Raw genomic sequence first — 25,221 nt, forward strand, 5'->3', positions numbered from 1 at the left:
GCTGGTGATCCACTGACAGATCGAGGATGGTATGGAGAGCTGGGTCAGTTTGGCTGTGAGAAGACCAGGCATGATGGTATTGAAGGCCGAACTGAAGTCCACAAAGAGGATCCTTGCATAAGTCCCTGGTCTGTCGAGATGTTGCAGGATATAATGCAGTCCCATGTTAACTGCATCATCCACAGACCTGTTTGCTCTGTAAGCAAACTGAAAGGGATCCAGCAGGGGTCCAGTGATGTCCTTCAGGTGGGCCAGCACCAGTCTTTCAAACGACTTCATGACCACAGACGTGAGAGCGACAGGTCTGTAGTCATTAAGTCCAGTGATTTTGGGTTTTTTGGGGACAGGAATGATAGTGGAGCGTTAGAAGCAGCAGGGAACTTCACACTGCTCCAATGATCTGTTGAAGATCTGCGTGAAGACTAGGGCCAGTTGGTCAGAGCAGGCTTTTAAACAAGCAGATGAGATGCCGTCTGGGCCTGAATCTTTCCTAGTCTTCTGTTTTTTGAAGACTCGGCTCACGTCCTCCACACAGACCTTAAGCTCAGGTTGGATGGCAGGAGGGGGGAGTGATAATTGGAGTGCAGGAGGTGATGGTGAATGTGTGAAGTGCAGATCATACCGGGTGTGTGTAGTGAATGAGGGCTTTTCAAACCGGCAGTAAAATGAATTTAAATCGTCAGCCAGGTGTTGATTGTCCACAGATCGAGGGGATGGTGACTTGTAGTTGGTGATGTTCCTCAGGCCATTCCAGACTGATGATGGGTCGTTGGATGAAAACTGTTTTTTCAGTTTATCAGAGTAGTTGCTTTTAGCAACTCTGATCTCCTTTGTCAATCTGTTTCTGGCCTGGTTATACAAGATTTTATCCCCACTTCTGTAAGCATCCTCTTTGGCATGACGAAGGTGTTTGAGTTTCCCAGTAAACCATGGTTTATCATTAGTGAATGATAAGAATGTCCTGGTAGGAATGCATGTATCCTCACAGAAACTTATATATGATGTTACAGTATCTGTGAGCTCATCCAGATCATTGGTAGCAGCTTCAAAAACAGTCCGATCAGTGCAATCAAAGCAGGCCTGTAGATTCTGCTCTGCTTCATTAGTCCATCTTTTTACAGTCCTTATTCCAGGTTTAGCTGATTTCAGTTTCTGCCTGTAGGTCGGTATGAGATGAACCAAACAGTGATCAGAGAGCCCCAAAGCTGCCCGTGGGACGGAGTGATACGCATTTCTTATTGTGGTGTAACAGTGGTCCAGTATATTACTGTCTCTGGTGGGACATGTAACGTGCTGTCTGTATTTTGGTAGTTCACGGGAAAGATTTGCTTTGTTAAAATCCCCAAGAATGATTAAAAGAGAGTCTGGGTACCTTTGTTCCGTTTCAGATATTTGTTCAGCCAGCTGTTGTAGCGGCACGCTCACGCACGCGTCTGGAGGGATGTAGAAGTAGTTCATCCGTTTTGTTAGGAAGGGATCGGAGATTCGCGAGATGAATACTGGCGGAGTTTAACCAGCGCGCCGGCTCGCTTCCCGCGTTTGCGTCTGAATGCGCGTTTGAACAACACCGCTGCCCCTCCGACGAGAATGTCCAGCAAAACGTCTGAATAATCAAAAGCTGTAGAAAAGGTTTCTGGTGTGTGTTTCCTAATGTCCAGTATTTCGTCTTTAGTTAAACTGATAGGAAAAGAATGACTAAACGCAGAACAAACGAACAAAAACAACACAATAGCTGGAGAGCTCCACACCGAGGCAGCCATCCGCGGCGCCATCTTGGATTTTGTGCCAATATCGGAGAGATATTTGTTTACCAACTTGTTAGGAAACTTGTTTTGTTTTGTTACTGTCTAAACTACCTTACCTGCAGACAGATTTATACTCAGGTAACTGCATTTACATCATTATTCAAATATTTTATCATTTAAATTGCATGTATATTATCATGTAATCGTATTGTTATCGTGTTGAATGGTTTGTGACGTTAAGAAACAGCAAACCAAACTCCTGGGTTTAAATACAGCTGTTATTTTACAATGGTATCTTTGTTTGTAAAGGTGAATGTTTCATCATTGATTTCATCATTGAATGTTTCATTATATGATGCACTCAAATAATATGTTTAAAATATGTTAAAAGTGAAGTAAGATGTAATGTGCAGTAGTATGGAGGACCAAACCTGCAGAATTTAAAAATGAATAAATAAATGAATAAATAGATAAATAAATAAATATGATAATAGGAAAATAAATAAATGAATCAACGACTATAATAAAATAAATATCATTAATTTTTAATCAAATGTATTTTTGTATTATTTGTCCCCTAATTAATTATTATTTGCTTTTATATTTTAATGTATTTTTATTGTTTTAAGTTAATTTTTTCCATTTATTCTTATATTTATTTATGCATTCATTTATTTTTATATGCATTTATTCCAATATGTATTTATTTCCACATTTATTTATTTTTAACCTTTATTTATTTACATTTTCTTTCTTTCTTTTTATATTTATTCTTACATGTCTTTGCCGTGCATAATAATAATGTGGGTTGGTCTTGCTTACCAAATATAAAAATGAATTACAGAATAAATAAAAGTTAAAAAATATTTTGTATGTAAAAATGTAAAAAAGAAAATAAATTAAGGAAAAAAACTACAATTTATTCTTTGATTAAGAATAAATCATATTTATTTTATCAATCCATTTAATCCTTTATTTATTTTCCTATTATCACATATTATCACCTATTATCTTTTTATTCATTTACATATTTATTTATTCATTTTTAATTTCTGCAGGTTCGGTCCTCCTATTGTCACCGATTCATTCATCAATGACACCACTTCATCAATCGCAACTCAGCGCACCTGGTCTCGCTCAACATCCCCGGAATTCTAATCGCTTCCACCTGCTCATCATCATTACACACCTTGTTGCACACCATTCATAAGCTTCAGTCTCCTCTCACTCAGCGTCCGGTCTCGTCTATCCGTTACCTGTGACTCACTGGTTCCTTGTGTTCATCGCCTGGTTCCAGTTATTGCCTGACTTCAAGTGGTTTTCACTCCATGCTAATGTCCTATTTATATCTCCTCTGCGGCGGCCGTGAATTGGGTTTTTTGATACTCACGATCACCTTCCTGTGTTTCACCTGCACTGATCTATGACTGTTCAAGTGTCCTTCAGTAAGATCCAGCTGATCAAGTCGAGCTCTTTCTGTATCACTCCTGTTCACGGAATCCTCTGGGACTTGGGAATTAGCCTTTCGCCAAGCCCCGCCCCCCTTAGTTACTGTTGCTACGACCGACAAACAAATGGTCAAACACGACCAGCGGGACAGATTGCCATGACGGGAAGAGGTGTACCCGTGCGTGTCAGTGACCTTTTTTGGATCAATACCTCCGCGATATCCTCCAGATCGAGGCAAAATGGGTTACAGTATGCAGAGGAGGGATATATTCCAAATATAAAATACGCAATGAAGGAGACACGACTACTATCGAGGCTAATGCTTATACTGTCTCAAGCGAAATCTGAGAAACCCTATGACCTGTACCTCAAATGCAACCAGCACAGCCTTTAAGAAGATTTTATAAGCTGGTTCAGTGGCCAATTGTTTGGAGTTAGAAATATATAACTCACGCTGCATATTTAGTAATTTTGCCTCCGATACAGGATTATACATTCTCTTTAACGAGCAGGTTGTTCATTACCACGGCAACCGCTTGCGTGTCATGCTGAATGCGATTTTCGTGTTTATAAAGTAACTATACATAAGAGACAGAAAGATGCAGATAATCATACATTATTTAAGGTTATTTCTATTCGTTACGATATTGATATTAACTGATGTTGTCAAGCAAGCTTCATGCTTTCCCCGTTGCGAACCTGCACTCCTCTAAACTGTAACGTTAGCCTACAGGTGCTGCACTGCTAGTGACTGTTGCTCATTTCTCCCCGAAAATATCATGTTAACAACAAACCTTTAGAAAACGTAATTCCTTTGTGGATCCTCTTGATCTGCTTTCTCCATGTTTCTTTGACTAATCTCAGTGTCAGTCTCACGCACGCTGCACGCGAGTTAACCATGTTCAACACATGTAACTGGGAGTGGGGCCGTCCACACTGTTTTTATCCATTGTAGGCACCGCTCACGTTGTGTTTTCGGCTTTGGAAACGGATAGAACACAACTCCTCCAGACAATCTCTCGGGGTATCTAGTGTCCGATTTACAAACGCCGTGGGCACCGCTTCACCATCTTGCTTGGAGTCAATGTTTGACGGACCTGCTCACATAGTAACGGTTGCTATGATGTGTGATTGGTCAATGGCCGTTTTGGGGGAGGGGCCGGCGAAAGGTCAATTCCCCGGGACATCACGAGCCTTCAAGTATTCTGAAGTTGCTTATGCTTGTTTAAATAAACATTGTCACTCTATCTTTGTGTCTTCGTCCATCAGTACAAGCCTGACAGAAGACCGGACCATACTATGCAAGCTTCATCGGCTCATAATGTTCTACATTCCGGTGCTGAGACCACTCAGGGCGCCACCGCATCGACTGCCACAGTACATTCGCCTCTCTTCGCAGCGGACGCTGCATCATCCAGTCCACCTACCTCACTTCAAGAAACCCTCGCTGAACTTAGTCGCACTCTACAGAGTCTCCGACCGGCATCCAGTAGCCCCATGGCCCGACCCGCTTCATATTCAGGAGACGAGACATGCAGTGGATTCCTTTTGCAGTGTCGACTTTACATGGAGATCCACGCCCACCAATTCATCTCTGAAAGAGCCAAGATATCCTATGGGTACAGGAATGAGCTATGGGTTTCTAACCTGCTCTACAATCGTTGAGTTGCTTTCTGGAACACTTTCAAGTTGTCTTCGCACAAACCTCGAATGCGGTTTCCATCCACGATCAGCTGCTATGTTAACGTCAGGGCTGTTCTACGGTGGCAGACTATGCCCTGCAGTTAAATTAGCAGCTTTTTGCCATGTTAAAAACACTGGGCAGTCTATAGTTTCAGTCGCTCTTGAACAAGCGTACCCTAGAAGAGGTGGGACTGACGTCCAAATCAAGTTTCCGTTGTGTAGTGGTTATCACGTTCGCTTTACACGCAACGGCCAGTCGCATGTAGGTGTAGAGCGTTGCTAGCCAATAAGAACGCAGGAAATTCCAGGGAGGGGGGACTGAAAAAATACACGAAATAACAGGTTCGATTCCCGTCTCGACCACAAATACCATAAAGTGTATCTACTGTAGATTCAAAAATGATTAGAAACTCATGTTAAGTACGATTTACATATAATAAACTAACTTTGTGCACAAAATAGAATAAAACGTGTAAGATTTGTTATTGTGTAGGATGTACAAAATGTGCAATTACCTTAATAAACATTTACATTATAATAGGGTATAGTTTTCTTTAATATAGAAAATATTTTAATGTGAATAATTGTAAAGAACATTTTGATAATGTTTTAGACCTTTACATTTTACATTGAGATATTTACATTATATTTGTTTAACTATGTACACAAATCCAATATATATATGAAATATAACCAGTAAACACCAAATAGTAAGTTTCTCGTTTTATTTATAGTACAAAAATATACATATTATTATGTAAAACTGAAAAAGGTAATGTATTAAATACTTATAGATTAAACAAAAATAACATTAATAATAATAATAATAAAATATAAAGCTGTGGAGAACATGGGAAAAATTTTTTTTTTTAAATCAAATAATTATGTAGTGTTTAATGATAACAGTTATTAACATTTAGTGTTTACACATCTGAGCAAGATAAAATAATGCAAGTCAATACATCCTCCATCTGGACTCCAAAAGCCTCCATCTTTACTCCATAACATCTTGCAAGTAGCTAGTAACAGGTGCTTCCGTCTGTGCAGACGTCATTGATGCAGGAGCTGTAGGTGCTGATTGTGCTGCAGGAGGTGGTACAGAGCCATCAGTCTGTGAAGAAGGTCTACACACAGGAGCTGGTGGACTGGGAGAACTAGAGACTGCATGTGATGTCGGTGAAGGCTGTGGCAGAACTGCACGGAACACAAAGCAAAGGAAATAAATGCATATATATATATATATGCGTGTATAACACATTTAATGCACGTGTGTTTAACTGTCTTTACTTTTTTTCTTCGAGTAGCTGGGAACAGGGGTTTCAGTCAGTGCAGACGGCATTGGTGCAGGTGTAGGTGCTGATTGTGCTTGAGAAGAGGTGGGACTGACGTCCAAATCAAGTTTCCGTATTGTAGTGGTTATCACGTTTGCTTTACACGCGAAAGGTGCTCAGTTCAAAACTGTCCGGAAACAAGTGGAGGCATTTTAAATATAAATGCTGCAATTCGCTATAACACTCTTACTTTTGAGACAGGTGAAGGCCATCGTACCAAGGAGCTGTAGGCAGACTGCCATGCCGAATGACCTCTGTTCTGTTGTTTGTGGAATTTACAGACTGTCACACTGCTTGCAGAGCAGATTATGGGAAGGAGCCATCTTCTAAAAAGCACATGTGTCTCATCAATAGGTTTCTGTAGTGTAGTGGTCATCACGTTCGCCTAACACGTGAAAGGTCCTCGGTTCGCAACCGAGCAGAAACAGCGGTTGGATTCTGACAGAAACTGTTTGCCACGCTAGGTGGGTGCAGCGCTCATTTCTTTTATATGCTTTTTAATAAGCGTGCACCTAAAGATTTTTTGTGTGCAACTTGAAGACATTTTTCCGTAGTGTAGTGGTTTTCACGTTCGCCTCACACGCAAAAGGTCCCCAGTTCGAAACTGGGCGGAAACTGTGGGTGATTTTTGCAAAAATATCGTATGCGATTTTCTGTTGAGCAGATCAGTACACTTGCAGGGACGTTTGTGGTTTAAATTCAATCGCGGTTGGATTCTGACAGAAACTGTTTGCCACGCTAGGTGGGTGCAGCACTCATTTCCTTTATATGGTTTTTAATAAGCGTGCACCTAAAGATTTATGTCTGCAACATGAAGACTGTTTCCGTAGTGTAGTGGTTATCACGTTGCCTCACACGCGAAAGGTCCCCAGTTCGAAACTGGGCGGAAACTGTGGGTGGTTTTTGCAAAAATATCGTATGTGATTTTCTGTTGAGCAGGTCGGTACACTTGCAGGAATGTTTGTGGTTTAATCTCTTTAGAAAAGGACAAAAATAAAACAAATGACCATTGAGGTTTCCTGTGTTTCGCTGTAATCCAGCAATTCGCTACAAAACCCTTACTTTTGAGACAGGTGAAGGCCATCGTACCAAGGAGCTGTAGGCAGACTGCCATGCCGAATGACCTCTGTTCTGTTGTTTGTGGAATTTACAGACTGTCACACTGCTTGCAGAGCAGATTATGGGAAGGAGCCATCTTCTAAAAAGCACATGTGTCTCATCAATAGGTTTCTGTAGTGTAGTGGTCATCACGTTCGCCTAACACGTGAAAGGTCCTCGGTTCGCAACCGAGCAGAAACAGCGGTTGGATTCTGACAGAAACTGTTTGCCACGCTAGGTGGGTGCAGCGCTCATTTCTTTTATATGCTTTTTAATAAGCGTGCACCTAAAGATTTTTTGTGTGCAACTTGAAGACATTTTTCCGTAGTGTAGTGGTTTTCACGTTCGCCTCACACGCAAAAGGTCCCCAGTTCGAAACTGGGCGGAAACTGTGGGTGATTTTTGCAAAAATATCGTATGCGATTTTCTGTTGAGCAGATCAGTACACTTGCAGGGACGTTTGTGGTTTAAATTCAATCGCGGTTGGAGTCTGACAGAAACTGTTTGCCACGCTAGGTGGGTGCAGCACTCATTTCCTTTATATGGTTTTTAATAAGCGTGCACCTAAAGATTTATGTCTGCAACATGAAGACTGTTTCCGTAGTGTAGTGGTTATCACGTTGCCTCACACGCGAAAGGTCCCCAGTTCGAAACTGGGCGGAAACTGTGGGTGGTTTTTGCAAAAATATCGTATGTGATTTTCTGTTGAGCAGGTCGGTACACTTGCAGGAATGTTTGTGGTTTAATCTCTTTAGAAAAGGACAAAAATAAAACAAATGACCATTGAGGTTTCCTGTGTTTCGCTGTAATCCAGCAATTCGCTACAAAACCCTTACTTTTGAGACAGGTGAAGGCCATCGTACCAAGGAGCTGTAGGCAGACTGCCATGCTGAATGACCTCTGTTCTGTTGTTTGTGGAATTTACAGACTGTCACACTGCTTGCAGGGCAGATTATGGGAAGGAGCCATCTTCTAAAAAACACATGCGTCTCATCAATAGGTTTCCGTAGTGTAGTGGATAACACGTTTGCTTTACAATTTTTCTGAAATGTCATGACTTGAAATTCCAAGTGCCATAGAATCCCATAAATTGCACTAAAGTGTTACTTTAAAGGTCATGTACTGCAGGTCAGTGTTACTTTAATGTTTGGTTAATTCTAGCATGAACTGAATTGCAGTGCTTTGTCAACATTATTGCATTTCTGGATAAACTTGCCAGAGGGTTAAAGACTCTAGCTTGAGCCTGCAGCCAAAGGTTAGGTTTGTCAGAAGTGGGATTCGAACCCACGCCTCCAGGGGAGACTGCGACCTGAACGCCAGCTGCCGAAGGATAGTCCGTCAAAATGGGGATAATGTTGAACAATGTTGAACGCCACAGCCAATCACGTCGACGCGCTATAACATTTGCAGCCAATTAGAGAGCGCCATTCTCGACATTATAACATTTGCAGCCAATCAGAGAGCGCCATTCTTGACTTTTTCCTTATCATTTTCGACATTTGACCAATCAGAGTACAAGGAAATGTCGATGGCACGTTTACGCTTAGCACCGCTAGGAGGAGGAGTCAGGAAGCTAGCCGAGTGTCAATCAAGTTGCCGAACTGAGCCGAAGGTGTACGAAGTAATGACATATCCTGAGGGGCGTGTCAGAGGTCAAAAAGTTCAGACGTCGAGCATCACTGTCACGGAGGTCAGGCATCATCATTTTAACGGAGGACTGCGAAACTTATTTTTCGGTAACTTTAACTGTATTTTCGGACAATGTAATTTTATATTTGTATATAATTGTATATATTATAATTGTAAATATCGTGTGTGCTTTTTTTAAAGAAATAATTTGTATTATAGTAGTTTTGTTCAAAACGATATAACCTAAACGTTAGCCCCCCCACAAAAAAATGTCTGGCAAAAAATCCCATAAAGCCATGTCAGATACTGACTGGATTGCAAGGCTAAAAAAGTTTGCCAGCACAGGAGTTTGGCCATCAAATGAGGGTAACAGGCCAGCTCCTCGACAGAAAAAGTGGCATGACGTGTACCAAAGGGTGAGTGTGCTTTTGTCACCTTTGCATGATGTAATAATTGTAATCCTAATCATTTAATTCAATGTCATCATTATTTATAGATATGTATGTAGATAATGTTGCAGGTATTTGAGATTTATGTTTATTTATGTAAAAAAAAAAACCTTTTTTTTTGCACTGGGAGATTCAGAGATTTGAGGCAGTGGGGGTGGGGATGTTGAGTGAATGGATGTTTTTTTGAAGGTGTGAAATGTTCCTCTCTTGTTCTTTTAAAGGAGGATACAAACTTTACTCACTCTTTATCTCTAATTTTACAGTTTGTATCTCCCCTTCAAAGAACATGAATAAAAATAAATGACAGACTACAATAAATTAATGTGGCATTCATACTGATAAGTTAGAAATGCATGTATTCTATGTTATATGTGTGATAATGTTTACAGATTGAAAGATGTCCGATGCAGTCTCGCGGCCAGACAACCTTGCTCGGAGCGGTCCCAAAGTGCATATGTGGTTTTCACACTCAAAAGGTAACAATGTAAAGATGTAACTTGTATTTTTTTTATATATGTATAATTTACTGAACAAATTCTTCTCGTTCAACAATTATTGTAGCCTATGTATTTTTGTGGTTGTCTTAAGCAGGCCACAGCCTCTATTGGACAAGCACCAAGGGTTGTTGAACAACAGTCTGCCGCTACTGGACCAGCACAGGAGGTCATGGCGCAGAGTCAGCGTCAGCTCCCACCCCAGCCTACTTCTAAAATTATACCAAGTTTGTCAAAGGTAATAACATTTTTTTTATATATATATAATTGCAGTTTTAATATACGTTTAGTATAAAGGTTTAAGTTCAGTGGAAATGGCTGGTATGTTTTTACACCTACCTGCCAGCTGTGACACCTTGTACAGGGGCGGCTGTAGTCTGCTTATTGGTCAGTTTCACTGTCTCAGGTTGGTTTAGATCAAGTAAAATGGTGAAAGAACAATGTAACCTATGTGATCTCTCTTTCTTCTCTGGGCTCTGCTCTTGCATTCTCCTCTTCCTCTCTAATTGGGCTTTGCCATTATGGGTTAAAGGACACTCGCGTCCTTCATGGCATCTCTCTTGATTTTTCCAACTGGCTACTGAAGCTACGTCTTTCATTCTGTATTTCTCAGGTAACATTCCACTTATGCACAATTAATTATACACGTATTATTAATTAAGTCATCATGAATCTGCTTTGTTGCCATTTCAAGGGTAACCTTCATTACTGTTAATAAACGCTTTCTCTTACAAACTATGTGCAAACTATTTTTGATTTTAAGTCATTTTTAAAAGGTACTTGTTAAATTACTATATACTCACATTCTAGCAATACCTTCCCACACATTTTTCTATTCTAACTGTGGTTATTTCAATCTGTATAAGTAGTAGAGTGTGGTAATACACAGACAAAAAAATAAGTTAAAGAAAGAAAGCAGGTCCTTTAGTTATATAATGAATGATAGGATCAATAGATATTTTCTCATTTTACATTTTATTATATTTTTGGCCAATGTGCTGTTACAATTCAATTTGTCTTTTCATTGAAATTGTTTTGCCCTTTTTTAGTTTACCAAACCAAGATTTGGTGGGTCCCACATTGCTGCTGCAAAGCCAAATCTGAGTGTGGCTAGGAGACCATCTCAGGCTGTTGACCAACCCAGCGCAGCAGTGTCCAGTGCCCCTACACCAAGCACCACTGTCTCTGTAAGTACTGGCATAATCCACATTGCATTCTAAGACAAATTCCACATCTGTGCACTTTTTAGAAACTTGCATTCTAAGATACATTCCACATCTGTGCACTTTTTAGAAACATATTTTGTATTCCAGGAAACATCTCAGGCTGTTGACCAACCCAGCGCAGCAGTGTCCAGTGCCCCTACACCAAGCACCACTGTCTCTGTAAGTACTGGCATAATCCACATTGCATTCTAAGACACATTCCACATCGGTGCACTTTTTAGAAATATATTTTGTATGCAGGAAATCTTATCATAATGAATTAAGAGCAATAATATACAGTTTTCACACAATATGCAGTCAGTGAACACATTTCCACAATGCTTACATTTTGTTAACAGACAAGCTATACCTCCCAACAAAATTATGGATTGTTTTTGTAGTATTTACAAATGTTAACACACACCACCCCACAATAGCAAAAACAATATTCCAAACCTTAGATACAGTATAAAAACCTCGGCTTCTTCAATGATATCAGTTCAAAAACAATATATCTCAGCTGATAATAAACAAACAATTGAATAATTGACACACACCTGATTTATGTTGGGTAAATTGGGCCAACCATAGCTGATTCCAGTCTGGCTTAGACTCAGTGGCAGGGGTTATTTTTTTCTGTTACATTGACACTTATAGATTAAAAGGAGGACTTTGAGGAGTGATGTTTTTGGAAACAGAAAAAGACAAACACTGTAATGTCTGGACGAGGAAGAGTAAGAGCAAGGGGCCCAGGGAGAAGAGCAGGCCCAGTGAGAGGTGCAGTGAGAGATGCAGTGAGATGTGCAGTGAGATGTGCAGTGACAGATGCAGTGAGATGTGCAGTGAGATGTGCAGTGACAGATGCAGTGAGAGATGCAGTGAGATGTGCAGTGAGATGTGCAGTGAGAGATGCAGTGAGATGTGCAGTGAGAGGTGCAGTGAGAGGTGCAGTGAGATGTGCAGTGAGATGTGCAGTGAGAGGTGCAGTGAGAGGTGCAGTGAGAGGTGCAGTGAGAGGTGCAGTGAGAGGTGCAGTGAGATGTGCAGTGAGATGTGCAGTGAGATGTGCAGTGAGATGTGCAGTGAGAGATGCAGTGAGATGTGCGAGAGGTGCAGTGAGATGTGCAGTGAGATGTGCAGTGAGAGGTGCAGTGAGATGTGCAGAGGTGCAGTGAGATGTGCAGTGAGATGTGCAGAGGTGCAGTGAGATGTGCAGTGAGAGGTGCAGTGAGAGATGAGAGGTGCAGTGAGAGGAGCAGGGCCAGGGAGAAGAGCAGGCCTAAGGACTTCCAAAGGCTGCAAGAACAGTAGTCAGTGATGAAATTCGTGCCACTCTCATTGACCATGTAATCAACCACGGTCTTTCGCTAAGAGAGGCTGGTAAACAGTAAAGGGAAAAAAAACTGATTTGCTTTTTACTGGAATACTGTACATGTGGACATACAGTTCCCAACCAATACATTTAGTGTAAAAATGGTGGATTGCATGTTTTGTATGCAAATACCTGTAAAACTGAAACACAAAAGTCTATGAAGTTTTTGTAATACAATAGCCAGTATTTTGAAACCCTAGTACTTTGATTGACTGCATGTACCTTGTGAAGTGAAAACAAGTGTTATTCTTTGACAGAATAATTTCATTCTGAGTCAGATTTCCAGTGTTTTGGTAAAGTTAGTGTGTGCAGAGAAAGATGTGTTCTATTTTGAAATGAAGAGTTAGTATATATTTACAGTTTTTTTCAATTGTTTACACGCAATTTTGAAAACCTCTACCTCCTTCTCCTCTTCATCTACCTCCTTCACCTCTTCCTCTACCTTCTTCTCCTCTTCCTCTACCTCCTTCTCCTCTTCCTCTACCTCCTTCTCCTCTTCATCTACCTCCTTCACCTCTTCCTCTACCTCCTTCTCCTCTTCCTCTACCTCCTTCTCCTCTTCCTCTACCTCCTTCTCCTCTTCATCTACCTCCTTCATCTCTTCCTCTACCTCCTTCTCCTCTTCCTCTACCTCCTTCTCCTCTTCCTCTACCTCCTTCTCCTCTTCCTCTACCTCCTTCTCCTCTTCATCTACCTCCTTCTCCTCTTCCTCTACCTCCTTCTCCTCTTCCTCTACCTCCTTCTCCTCTTCATCTACCTCCTCTTCCTCTACCTCCTTCTCCTCTTCCTCTACCTCCTTCTCCTCTTCCTCTACCTCCTTCTCCTCTTCCTCTACCTCCTTCTCCTCTTCCTCTACCTCCTTCTCCTCTTCATCTACCTCCTTCTCCTCTTCCTCTACCTCCTTCTCCTCTTCCTCTACCTCCTTCTCCTCTTCATCTACCTCCTCTTCTTCTACCTCCTTCTCCTCTTCCTCTACCTCCTTCTCCTCTTCCTCTACCTCCTTCTCCTCTTCATCTACCTCCTTCTCCTCTTCCTCTACCTCCTTCTCCTCTTCATCTACCTCCTTCTCCTCTTCATCTACCTCCTTCTCCTCTTCCTCTACCTCCTTCTCCTCTTCCTCTACCTCCTTCTCCTCTTCATCTACCTCCTTCTCCTCTTCCTCTACCTCCTTCTCCTCTTCCTCTACCTCCTTCATCTCCTCTTTGAGCCCCCCCTCTTATTCTCACTCTTCTTCTTCTTCTTCTTCTTCTAGCTCCTTCCATTTTTGTTGAAGACAGGTGAACTCACCTGCTGCCTTTTATAGCACTCCTGAGTGATGCGTTTTCAAATTAGCACATGTGTGCTTCCACGCCTGATGGATGTGCATATCCAATTCATTCATTAGTGTGGTCAATGGCAATCCGGGGCTTTGTAATGACAAGGAAGTAACCTCACAATCCTTATCTGTGTCTAAGGTGTGAAAATGTGTGTAGAGTTTTACAAATCACTGTGTGTAATGTTTTGCTAAAAGGGTAAAACAGACATTGTGTGTAATGTTGTGCAAATCTGTGGAGGGGTTTTGCTCATTGGAGTAGAATTTTGCAAATTGCGTGGAAATTTTTATTTTAGTGTGTAAACAATCATAAAAATCTGTAACAAAATGTGTTATTGAGAAGAAAATTATCCATTTGGCCAATTGTGTTTTGTTGGTGTGAGTCTGTGTTAAGAGTTTAGGAAAAAGTATCTGAAGTATGGGTAAGCGCTTGTTAGCGATTGAAAAAAACTGTAAATACTTTTGAAAACAGATTCAAATAAGCGGCGATCCTAAATTGCAATATTATTTCCCACTATTACTGTTTTTGACTGTATTTTAATCATATTTCAAAAACAAAAAGAATCTTACTGAACATAGACCTTTAAACAGTATTGTATAATTCCATCTAGGATTAGTTAACATTATTGGACAGTTATGACTGTTTCTTTCTCTTGTTATATATGCAACATATATTATATTTCATTGCATGTTGTCTCGGTAAGTAATTTCAAATTGTATTGGTCCAAAATAATTGAATTTGCATATTAACTGTCACAACTCAGTAGAGTCACACAAATTAGTGCTAGCAGCTGACACAATTCTGAAAACTATTGGAACAAATGTATACATTTTATTCTATAACCTTAAGTACGTATTTGACATCCAATATTTTCTATTTTATATGAGGGTAGTCTTGGATAGATAAAGCGGTAATTAAATAAATGACCTGCTAGACTAAATGTTTTGTCTTTTTCCTTCACAGACTACTCCTTCGGGGGCATTACTGCAAGATGCATCTGCAGTTCGACTGCATCGTTTGTGGTCGGACACTTTGCCACCAGAGGATCACAGGTGGATTGCCAGCAGGCTTTTTAAAATGGGGCCCAAGGGAAAACCAGAGCTTCGAGACAACCTACAGCTCTGGTATTACCCACCACAGCCAGCACTTATTTACAACCAGGCTCCAGCTCCAGACAGATTTTTTTGTCATGCTCTGTTGCTGTGGATGCCGTACAAGCTGTGGAAGATCAAGGCTCTCTGTCCCAATTCTGCCTGCGGGCAGCATCAGCTGACTGGAGGCGGTCTGCACAAAAGGGCACGGCAGGTTCTGGACATCGATAGGATGTACAACATGGTCACAGAAACCCTCATCTGTACCAAGTGTAAAGCATCGCATGTGTCCTGGAGTCAGACTGTCCTGCAACAGCTGGATCTGGGCCATCGATCTGAATTTCGGGTCATCCTCACGCGGAAGTAAGTACACTTTAATTCCACATCCAGTTGATAGCCCATCATCACATATGTTTGCAAATACTTTACAAATCAATTACGTAAAATATATGAATGTGTGGATTTTGCTTTTCCTAAGGTATGCCTGTGATATGAGAGTCATTCGGCTCCTGCGTGAGCGTGGCCTAGGCAACAGTCATCAAACAACTGCGTGAGAACCACAGTGAGGAGTGGCTCCAGCGTATGGCCCGGTACACCACCCAATGTGTGGACTTCCTCAAACGACCCGGGGTGTTGCAAATACAATTCCAGGAACCCCCAGAGCCTACAGTGGTCCCAAGCTGCAAGTGGCTGCTCACCGTGTACAGCCAAGACATCCTGACAAGGCTGGATGAAATCCATGCAAGGATAACATCTACGTATGGTTCAGTCTTGAAGATGGATTCTACTAAAAAGGTTAGCAGGGGATTTTTGTTAATTTATGGTGTTTACTGTTATATCATTATCAGAGCATGAGTATCATATTCTAGATGGTGTGATGTTTCATTGCATTGCATGCTTCCTGTCATCTACTGCAGATCACTAAGAAGCTGGCTGGGACGGCAAGGGGAACGGGACTCTGGCTTACCTCTGTTGGCAATGAGTTTGGTCAGGTGCTCATGAGTGTGCTGACAGCACAGGAAGGAGCAGGACTGGACATGATGGTCGATGGTCTGGTGAAAAGGTACCAGCAGGCTAGTGTGGATCCACCTGCTGTTTTGTACGTGGACTGTGGCTGCTGCACTGATGTTGGTGAGACCAAGCTGAAAACCAGATTCAGAGGGTGGCCTGATCTCATGATTCGGTTGGACATCTGGCATTTTATGCGCAGGATTGCCATGGGGTGTACAACTGATGCCCATCAGCTGTATCCCATCTTCATGTCACGGCTGTCAGCGTGCATTTTTGAGTGGGATGCGTCTGATGTTTCTATGCTTCGCAAAGCAAAGAGAGAGCTCTTGATATCCCAGGGTTGGCCTGGGCTGACAGATGAAGATGTCAACAAGCATCTTACCAGGAATGAGCTGGCACTCCATTGCCGGAGGAGGACCTGTGGAGAGGAGACTACCATCCTTCTCCTTGAGCGGCTGCTTACAGAGCTCCTGAGCAGCAAGGGCAAAGACTCCCTGGGTGTTCCTCTCCTGGACCGAGAAAGGATGGAGCACATCTGGAATGTCCAGAAGAAGCATGTGAAATGCATTCAAGACCCCCCTGGTGTTGTGCTCTATACAGAGACAGGGAGCCTAAACAAGGGAGGCGTGCTTCTGAAGACCTACAGATGTGCCAGAGGCTCCACTTCTCTCGAGTCCTTTCATTTACACCTGAACCGTTTCATCCCAGGTATTGTCTTTGTCACACACACTGTGCATGTGTAAAGAAAGAGCATTAAGTGTTTTTGTGTGTTCCTTTAACACCTCCTAAACACTGTTGTGTCTATTTACAGGGACCAGTGCAAACAGTCTGAACTTTCAGATTTATCTGCTGGAGGGTCTACACCGGTGGAACCAGGACCGGGAGGCTGCTTCCCTGTCATCGGAGCCATCAGCTTTGCGCAGCTACACAGGAGAACTTGTTCACTGTGTAAACGGCAATTATGAAAAGCTGTTTGGCAGGAAAGTGGTCCCCACGTTTTGTCCCCCTGCATGTTACACCGGTGAGAATTATTTTATATATTTTTTATTTTATCAACTTGCAATTTCTGTGTAACCTCCGTCTATATGTCAGATTTAACCCTATAGAGTCGATTGTATCATAATTGATATGCAAGTTTCTAAAGGACTCTAAATGATCAACATGATCAAAAATTTTTAGGAAACCTGGCCTCTGTCGTCTGATTGATTATAGTCTTTTAGTATAATTGTAAAAGTGTCCACCTTCAGCTCGTGCTTCACATTTCTTTTCATTGTGAAACCTTTACTGATTTTATAAAGTAATTGTAAGAATAACTTTTATATTGTTACTAATATTTAATGACTAGTTACTAGACTGAAGCAGCTTGGGTTCACTTGATTAGAAAATCATGTTACATGTAAATATCAAAATGATCATCAGACTTTTCTCTCAATCATCATTGTATTGCATTTCATTTCATGTTTTGCCCACATAATTAAACGTGTTGGGCCTCTAAATAAAACTGTTTTGTTTTTTTTCTCCTTGACAATGAGCTCTATATTCTCACACTATATGAGCTACTACAAAAGCCTAATGTATCAAATATGATACACAACATTCTATTTAATTTCCGTTTGTTTATTGTTTTTATTTCAGGTGAGCTCATTGGAGTGCAGTATCTGTTCCAGCAGACTGGTCAGGCACTGCAGGACATGAATCCTGACTCTGAGCAGACAGCAGAGCTCATTGAGGACCTCAGTGTGGAGGAGCGAGATGAAGATGAGGGCTTCTGTGACATCAGCGAGGATCACACAATAGCAGATCCGGAGGCTGTTCTGTCACCACCCTCTTCCACACTGACACTGGGTTCTTCCACCCTGGTCACCAGCAGTGCCACACCTGTACTGGGCTCCACATCCCCTTCACTGATCCCTGACCCCAAACTTGTCCTCACACAGTCTCCTTCATCACCTGGACCCTCAGGGACTGCTGTCACACCTGTTCCCTCTGAAACATCTGTTTCAACTCTCCCCTCAGAGCCAGAGGATGCTGGTCAGGATGTGGATGAAGAAGAGACGGTAAATAATACTCTTTTGTATGTCTTTCAAATTAACTAGAATAATTATGATGAATTAACATCCAGTGCTTTAAATCCAGACTTTCCACATATTTTACATTTAAAAGTACAGCCTAAATTCATTTGTAAGCTGCAAATACACATCAAGTCAAGTCATCTTTATTTATTTGGTGCTTTGTAAAATGTCAAGAATGGCGCTCTCTGCTTTGTACTATACAGTGCTTTACTGGGTGCAAGCAGCGCACCTGCTCAGTGGCCTGACTGTTGCCGTCTGGTGGAGACCATCTTCATCAGACTTTGCACTGTCCACCCAAGCCCCAAAAGAAAAGGCAAGGGAGCCCTGTCAAGATGGTCTCTGATCCTGCAAGACTATCGCAGGATAAGGCAGCTTGTACTGGGCAACAGCTTGGTGATGGGAGGAACATCCATGCAGCTGGTGGAGGTTAACCAGAACACCCTGATTCAGTGGTATAAAAAAAGACAGAAAAAGCAGGAGCTGTCTGTGCTGCTTCAGGGCATTCAGTTGCCTCAGCCCCTCCCTGAAGCTCATGAGCCTCTCCAGGTAGCCAAACGTCTACGGACTGAGCCAGAACAACCAGGGGAGCAGCACCAGTACAAGTATGCATTGCATTTCAGTATGCATTAAAAAATTTAGCTTATTTACTTTTACTTTATTATAACAATATTTTATCAGTACACTGCAACAATATAACATTTGTATATAAAAAATATAATTTGTACATTTTGTTATTCTTGTGAAACATTTTACAGCATATAAGTTACTAATTAATGATTTGCATCTTTGTTCATTGCATAATAATGCAAATAACATTATTTTTCATGATAGAATATCAAAAAACACAACAAACAAATTAAATATGTATATTTTATTAAAACGGGAACAGTATGCATTCAAAAATAATGATTATTTATTCAAATAATAAATATTACAAAAAGTTGTCTTTAGCTGGATTCGAACCCCGGTCTTGGTGCACACCTGCAATAGAAAACAGTGTGATATAAATGCGTGATTTTCACACACGAAGAAACCGGAAAATGTATCATAAGATCTATGCTAATGAAGGCATATCTTTGAACATCAAATTTCAGCCTTTCTTTTCTTCGTTTTTTCTTTCTCTTCTTCCCCCTCTCTTTTTCTTCCTTCCCCTTTTCTTCCCTTCTTCCCCACCTTTGTTGGACTATTGTTCCCCAGCTTGAACGCAGCGCCTTAGACCGCTCGGCCATCCTGACATGACGGCCAGTGGTGAGCAGCATTTTTGCACTTACACGGAATGGCAGATGATCTAGAATCTAGGGCTTCACCGCTCACCCGAGTCAGAGCACATGCCTCGTTGGCGCAGTTAGGCAGCACGTCAGTCTCATAATCTGAAGGTCGTGAGTTCGAGCCTCACACGGGGCAGAATGGTGCTTTTTGATACACGGGACCGTGTAAATAAAGGAGCTGCTTTCTGTATTCCCTTTTATGCCTTTGTCCATTTCTTCATATGCACTGTAATTGAAATCCAGTGTTTTTTTAAGACTAATGTTGAACAAATGCAGTAATAGTATTACTCTCATATTCATGTCATATGTGTCAGTGTTGTTACAATGTTTTGTTAAGGCTTATATCATTCTTTCATTCTAATGGCATGTCTTGTTAATGCTAATGTAATTTTTTACATGACATTCCTTGAATCTTGTGTCATGACACTCCACCCCATGCCTCCAAACCCATGACATTTCATTCCAAGAAATTTCCAAGAATCCTTGCCATGAAAATCTACTGCATCTTCTTCCGGTAAACATCACATGTTATTTCGTGTAATTCAGTTGAATCCGATTCAATCAAAATGTTAATTTTTTCTGAAATGTCATGACTTGAAATTCCAAGTGCCATAGAATCCCATACATTGCACTAAAGTGTTACTATGAAGGTCATGTACTGCAGGTCAGTGTTACTTTAATGTTTGGTTAATTCTAGCATGAACTGAATTGCAGTGCTTTGTCAACATTACTGCATTTCTGGATAAACTTGCCAGAGGGTTAAAGACTCTAGCTTGAGCCCGCAGCCAATGGTTAGGTTTGTCAGAAGTGGGATTCGAACCACGCCTCCAGGGGAGACTGCGACCTGAACGCAGCGCCTTAGACCGCTCGGCCATCCTGACATGACGGCCAGTGGTGAGCAGCATTTTTGCACCTACACGGAATGGCAGATGATCTAGAATCTAGGGGTCAACGCTCACCCGAGTCACAGCACATGTCACGTTGGCGCAGTTAGGCAGCGCGTCAGTCTCATAATCTGAAGGTTGTGAGTTCGAGCCTCACACGGGGCAGAATGGTGCTTTTTGATACACGGGTCCGTGTAAATAAAGGAGCTGCTTTCTGTATTCCCTTTTATGCCTTTGTCCATTTCTTCATATGCAATGTAATTGAAATCCAGTGTTTTTTTAAGACTAATGTTGAACAAATACAGTAATAGTATTACTCTCATATTCATGTCATATGTGTCAGTGTTGTTACAATGTTTTGTTAAGGCTTATATCATTCCTTCATTCTAATGGCATGTCTTGTTAATGCCAATGTAATGTTTTACATGACATTCCTTGAATCTTGTGTCATGACACTCCACCCCATGCCCCCAAACCCATGACATTTCATTCCAAGAAATTTCCAAGAATCCTTGCCATGAAATTCTACTGCATCTACTGCATTCCTTGAATCTTGTGTCATGACACTCCACCCCATGCCCCCAAACCCATGACATTTCATTCCAAGAAATTTCCAAGAATCCTTGCCATGAAATTCTACTGCATCTTCTTCCGGTAAACATCACAACATGTCATTTCGTGAAATTCAGTTGAATCCGATTCAATCAACATGTCCATTTTTTTCTGAAATGTCATGACTTGAAATTCCAAGTGCCATAGAATCCCATACATTGCACTAAAGTGTTACTATAAAGGTCATGTACTGCAGGTCAGTGTTACTTTAATTTTTGGTTAATTCTAGCATGAACTGAATTGCAGTGCTTTGTCAACATTACTGCATTTCTGGATAAACTTGCCAGAGGGTTAAAGACTCTAGCTTGGGCCCGCAGCCAATGGTTAGGTTTGTCAGAAGTGGGATTCGAACCCACACCACCAGGGGAGACTGCGACCTGAACGCTACCTGACAGCCGTGCGGCTGTTTCACAACAGCCAATCAAGCGCGAGCACTCCATCATTGTTGAGCGAATGGCGTTCTCGGACTTCATCTTTGTCAGAGTTCCTCGGCCAATCACGCGTCGTATCTTCATCTTTGCTTGGCGAATGGCGTTATCGGGCTTCATCTTTTTCAGAGTTCCTTGGCCAATCACGTTTCGGATCTCCATCTTTGCTGAGCCAATGGCGTTCTCTGGCTTCATCTTTGAGAGGATTCTTTGGCCAATCACGCATCGAATCTTCATCTTTCAGGCGCCGTGGAGAGACGGGCTCTTTTTTATTCTCAGGTATACCCGCGCCGAAGTATTGCCGTTCATTCATCGAATGTCAACAAGTAAGATAAACTACATTAACAACAATACAATAATACATATTTCATTTTCTTCTCGTATTTTATGACCCATTAAGGTGTTTATTGTTATGATCTATCGCGATCTTGATCTGCTGGCAACCTCAGCATTTCATCTTAATGTGTTGATGAACTACATTAACATCAGCAACATATTTTTCATATATTGCTAACTTTTTCTCGTATGTTATGCTGCATTAAGGTACTTTTTAATGTTATGATCTATATATCTTGATGAGCTAGTATATTGCAGCACTTTTCTATTACACTATTTTTTGATAAACTACAATCTACATTAACAACAACATATTTTAATTTGCATTTTAAATGCAATTTAAATTAAAATTAGTGTCATGATCAGTGTTGATGTAGTATACTGCAGCACTTCTCATGTTATTGTCTCCAATGATGAATTACATTAACAATAATATATTCGTGGATTTTTACCTTTCAGTGTTCTTTAAGGTGTGTTTAAAAATGTCAATATTGATCATGATTCTGGTATGTTATTGTTTAGTGTTTAATTATAGTTAGGGATGCACCGATACCACTTTTTAAGGGTCGAGTACGAGTACCGATATTTTTTTCCTGGTACTCGCCGATACCGATACCGATGCCTGTTGTACTGGGGGGGTTTCTCGTTTTATGTGGCAATTTTCTAAGAACAACACAATGAGACTAATGAACAAATCAGCATCTTTATTTTCAACAACTTAAATAAACTTAAAAAAATAAATCATTCTTATTGTGCTTATCACAAATTTTCAAAGCCCAAATTTCACAGTGTCCAATAACCTCCAAAGGGCAAAACCAAGGACATAATGAATGTAATTTTTACCTGCCTGTCACAAAGTTGTCAAAGTTCTAAAGAAATCACAGACAACAAGACAATCAAATTTGTCATAAAGTGCCAAAGAAATCACAGAACAAATGTTTAACATAACACTGAGTAACAATGTAATCACAGCCGAAAGTGTAAAGTGAAATATTAGAGTGTACTATTAAATCTAGCAACACTATAACTGCAGGAAGAGTGCTCATAAGAATTAAGAAATATAAGCTAAGGATATACGTGAGGTATCGGTCTTTGGTATCGGGGTATTTTTACGAGTACGAGTACAAGTACATGAGCTTGGTATCGGGCCCGATACCGATACTGGTATCGGTATCGGTGCATCCCTAATTATAGTAGTACTGTATCAAATACAGTAATAAGTAGTAAAGCGTTAGTAATACGTAAATGTAATTTATGTTTTAGCTAAAAAGACTAAACATGTTTCAAATGTTCCAGAGATGTCTAAAAAGTCACACAAGGCCATGGGGGACGATGAGTGGATGTCCCGTCTGCGGCGGTTTGCCAGCACAGGGGTTTGGAAAATAAAAATAAAAATTTTGCTTTTTATTTATAAAGCTTGATAAAGTGATACCACCTTTTACCGTGGATAACAATGTTGGCTATATCTAGTCCCATAGCTCCTCCAACGATTAAATAGGCAGAGACAATTTCTGATAGGCTATGGTTTTTGCTTATTTATTCAAAAAAGTATTTTGTATAAAGCTTTTAAATCTTACCTCAAACAAAGTTGATGTGTCAGCAGTCCATTACCATTACCTATATCAATAATATTTATGTTAGGATTAATTTAGGATCAATTACATGGATTAATATATCCATCTAATTGACTATCTAATTCTAAGCTGCAAACAATATATATATATATATATATATATATATATATATATATATATATATATATATATGTATATATATATATTTGTTTGCATCTTAGAATTAGACAGTCAATTACAATTTCATCTGCGATTTGCAGTTAGGCTCCATTAATTAGTGTATAATTGTAAATAAATAAAATATATATATATAATGTGAATATAATTAATTTGTGGCCACTGTGTGTATTTCTCCAAATATCAAAATATACGTATCCACAGATTACGAAGCACAGGTTTTATTTATGACCTCATTACAGATATAAAAACACAAGCAAACAAAAACATTTAGAAATGATTTGGATTTTAAAAATTGCCAAAGAGACCAGTTAGTATTGATTTTATTTTTATTGGGTGTTATATTTATTTTTATACAGCTTCTCCTTGCTGTTTCTACTCTCAGACTCTTGCTGGTGTACAGGGACGGATTGTCCTGATTAAATGTATAAATGTCTGTGAATGTTAGATTTTGGCATGCCTGTGCGTAATTAGATCGGTAAAATGTACCACGAATGAAAGATGAATACAACCTGTTTTTCCTCATTCTTGATTGTTCTTTTACCAGACCACAAGTGCTCCACCTGCATCCAGTCCTACCGCTGTCCGAACCTCTACCTCAGCCCCGACCTTTACACGGCCTGCACTTAACTTATCAATGGTAAAGCATTATTTTAATATTTGAGTAGATTACCTCCTCCACAAGCAATGATCTCCGGAATTTCCCAATGCCTTTTATTGGTAGGCTGGAAGATTATTTGTGTATTCTTCAATAGGGAATTCATATCATCAAATTTCCAATGCATGTATGATATTACATGAATGTCAATCTGTTCAATAATCTCCTTCTTTTAGTTTACAAAGCCACGATTTGGGGGATCCATTAGTTCAGCAGCCAAACCCAGCCTAAATGTACAAAGGCGGATTCAGGTAATTTAAAAAGACCTTAATATGTTTCATCATCATCATCTTTATTATGTTTGTTGATAATGTACAATATGTATCTTTATAGCCTGGTAGTCACAGTCCGCCTCCTTCAGCCAGACCCAGTCTTTCACCTTCATCCAGTCCTTCTCATTCAAGCATTCAACCGGCAGCCAGTGCTTCTCCTTCTGCAGCCAGACCTCCTTCAACCAGTCCGTCTCCTGCACCCAGACCTGCTTCTGCAGCAGACCTCCTTCTGCAGCCAGACCCCCTTCAGCCAGTCTGTCTCCTGCAGCCAGACCTCCTTCTGCAGCCAGACCTCCTTCTGCAGCCAGACCTCCTTCAGCCAGTCTGTCTCCTGTAGCCAGACCTCCTTCTGCAGCCAGACCTCCTTCTGCAGCCAGACCTCCTTCAGCCAGTCTGTCTCCTGCAGCCAGACCTCCTTCAGCCAGTATGTCTCCTGCAGCCAGACCTCCTTCAGCCAGTCTGTCTCCTGCAGCCAGACCTCCTTCAGCCAGTCTGTCTCCTGCAGCCAGACCTCCTTCAGCCAGTCTATCTCCTGCAGCCAGACCTCCTTCAGCCAATCCGTCTCCTGAAGTCAGACCTCCTTCTGCAGCTAGTCCGACTCTTACATCCTTGGTGAGTGCCCATCTATTTTTTGTGGCATCTCTTACTTCCTGTGTGTGAAGTACATGTACATGTGGCTAGAGAAGGGGCAGAGCAAGCTACAGGCCAGATTTGGTGGATGGCCTGACCTCAATATCAGGCTGGACATCTGGCACTTCATGCGTCGGCTGGCAGTGGGGTGCACCACTGATGCTCATCCTCTATACCCAGTCTTCATGTCACGTCTCTCTGCGTGCATTTTTGAATGGGACCCAGATGATGTGGCTTTGTTGCGGCGGGCAAAGAGAGAGCAACTGCAGGAGGAAGGTGTGCCTGTCATCACAGATAACCTTGTGGACCGACGCATCACCAAAAAAGAGCTGGCGCTCTATTGCCGTCGGAGGACTCGTGGGGTGGAGTCCACAACCCGCTACCTTGACAGGCTTCTGCAGGAACTGAAGGGGGATAAGGGGAGAGATATGATGGGGGTT

General features: G+C 41.1%; 1 non-coding gene across 1 annotated transcript; it reads left to right on the top strand.

The window, feature by feature from the left end:
• The first annotated feature begins 19,272 nt into the window (after nucleotides 1-19,272).
• On the top strand, nucleotides 19,273-19,346 carry trnam-cau (transfer RNA methionine (anticodon CAU)). The gene has a single exon. It is a non-coding gene; the product is annotated as a tRNA-Met (tRNA).
• Nucleotides 19,347-25,221: the final 5,875 nt, after the last annotated feature.

This window comes from Siphateles boraxobius, unplaced genomic scaffold, assembly GCF_051911475.1.
Source record: "Siphateles boraxobius isolate OS27281-9 unplaced genomic scaffold, OSU_SipBor_1 42, whole genome shotgun sequence".
NCBI lineage: Eukaryota > Metazoa > Chordata > Actinopteri > Cypriniformes > Leuciscidae > Siphateles > Siphateles boraxobius.